Raw genomic sequence first — 2520 nt, 5'->3', positions numbered from 1 at the left:
AGCGGCAAATAATTCCTGGGCTCAGTCCAGAGAGAGAGAGAGAGAGAGAGAGAGAGAGAGAGAGGAATTTTCCCTTTTGAAAATATATTTTTGAAAAATCCCGCCTCAAAATCTTTTTTTTTTTTTTTTTTTTTTTCTTCTTCTGTGTCAGTGCGTCTACCGGCCCGAGTCTCTATGGGGGAATGCAATGACCGTTTTGGACACCAAACACACCAAAGAACATCTACTCTTCGAGGCGAATCCAGTCAGACCATTATCAGACCTGCTGGACGTGTCTGTGCGCGTGTGTGACTGGATGTCTACATTCAATGTGTCTCACCGTGTGACTGGATGTGTGTGTGTATATATGTGTTAATGAGCTGTATGAGTGTGTGTATGTGGATGTGTATGAGTGTGGATGTGTGTGTATGAGTATGTGTGGATGTGTGTATGAGTATGTGTGTGGATGTGTGAGTATGTGTATATGTGTGTGGATGTGAGTGTATGAGTATGTGTGTGGATGTGTGTGTATGAGTATGTGGATATGAGTATGTGTGGATGTGTGTGTATGAGTATGTGTATGCTTATGTATGTTAATGAGCTGTATGTTAATGAGCTGTATGTTAATGAGCTGTATGTTAATGAGCTGTGTGTGTCTCTGTGTGTATACGTGTGTGTGTATGTTAATGAGCTGTATGTTAATGAGCTGTATGTTAATGAGCTGTGTGTGTCTCTGTGTGTATACGTGTGTGTGTATGTTAATGAGCTGTATGTTAATGAGCTGTATGTTAATGAGCTTCATGTTAATGAGATTCATGCTAATGAGCTGTATGTTAATGAGCTGTATGTTAATTAGCTGTGTGTCTCTGTGTGTATACGTGTGTCTGTGTGTGTATGTTAATGAGCTGTATGTTAATGAGCTGTATGTTAATGAGATTCATGCTAATGAGCTGTATGTTAATGAGCTGTATGTTAATGAGCTGTATGTTAATGAGCTGTATGTTAATTAGCTGTGTGTGTCTCTGTGTGTATACGTGTGTCTGTGTGTGTATGTTAATGAGCTGTATGTTAATGAGCTGTATGTTAATGAGATTCATGCTAATGAGCTGTATGTTAATGAGCTGTATGTTAATGAGCTGTATGTTAATTAGCTTCATGTTAATGAGCTTCATGCTAATGAGTGGGCGGAGTCAAGTGGGCGGAGTCAAGCTCCGCCCACTTTGACTTAAGCTCCGCCCACTCAGACACTAGCTCCGCCCACTTTAACTTAAGCTCCGCCCACTTTGACTTAAGATCCGCCCACTCAGACACAAGCTCCGCCCACTTTAACTTAAGCTCCGCCCACTTTGACTTAAGCTCCGCCCACTTTGAATTAAGCTCCGCCCACTTAGACACAAGCTCCGCCCACTTTGACTTAAGCTCCGCCCACTTAGATACAAGCTCCGCCCACTTTTACACAAGCTCCGCCCACTTTTACACAAGCTCCGCCCACTTTTACACAAGCTCCGCCCACTTTGGCTTAAGCTCCGCCCACTTTGACTTAAGCTCCGCCCACTTTGACTTAAGCTCCGTCCACTTTGACTTAAGCTCCTCCCACTTTGATTTAAGCTCCACCCACTTTGACTTAAGCTCCGCCCACTTTTACACAAGCTCCGCCCACTTTTACACAAGCTCCGCCCACTTTGGCTTAAGCTCCGCCCACTTTGACTTAAGCTCCTCCCACTTTGATTTAAGCTCCTCCCACTTTGATTTAAGCTCCGCCCACTTTGACTTAAGCGCCGCCCACTTTGATTTAAGCTCCGCCCACTTTGACTTAAGCTCCTCCCACTTTGACTTAAGCTCCTCCCACTTTGATTTAAGCTCCTCCCACTTTGATTTAAGCTCCGCCCACTTTGACTTAAGCTCCTCCCACTTTAATGTAAGCTCCGCCCACTTTGACTTAAGCTCCTCCCACTTTGATTTAAGCTCCTCCCACTTTGGTTTAAGCTCCGCCCACTTTGACTTAAGCTCCTCCCACTTTGATTTAAGCTCCTCCCACTTTGACTTAAGCTCTGCCCACTTTGACTTAAGCTCCTCCCACTTTGATTTAAGCTCCTCCCACTTTGATTTAAGCCCCTCCCACTTTGACTTAAGCTCCGCCCACTTTGATTTAAGCTCCGCCCACTTTGACTTAAGCTCCTCCCACTTTGACTTAAGCTCCTCCCACTTTGACTTAAGCTCCCCCCCACTTTGATTTAAGCTCCTCCCACTTTGATTTAAGCTCCGCCCACTTTGACTTAAGCTCCTCCCACTTTGATTTAAGCTCCTCCCACTTTGGTTTAAGCTCCGCCCACTTTGACTTAAGCTCCTCCCACTTTGATTTAAGCTCCTCCCACTTTGACTTAAGCTCCTCCCACTTTGATTTAAGCTCCTCCCACTTTGATTTAAGCCCCTCCCACTTTGACTTAAGCTCCGCCCACTTTGATTTAAGCTCCGCCCACTTTGACTTAAGCTCCTCCCACTTTGACTTAAGCTCCTCCCACTTTGACTTAAGCTCCTCCC

The sequence above is a fragment of the Nansenia antarctica genome (genome assembly GCF_963989245.1).
Source record: "Nansenia antarctica genome assembly, chromosome: 18".
NCBI lineage: Eukaryota > Metazoa > Chordata > Actinopteri > Argentiniformes > Microstomatidae > Nansenia > Nansenia antarctica.
Note: the sequence above shows the minus strand (reverse complement) of the source record.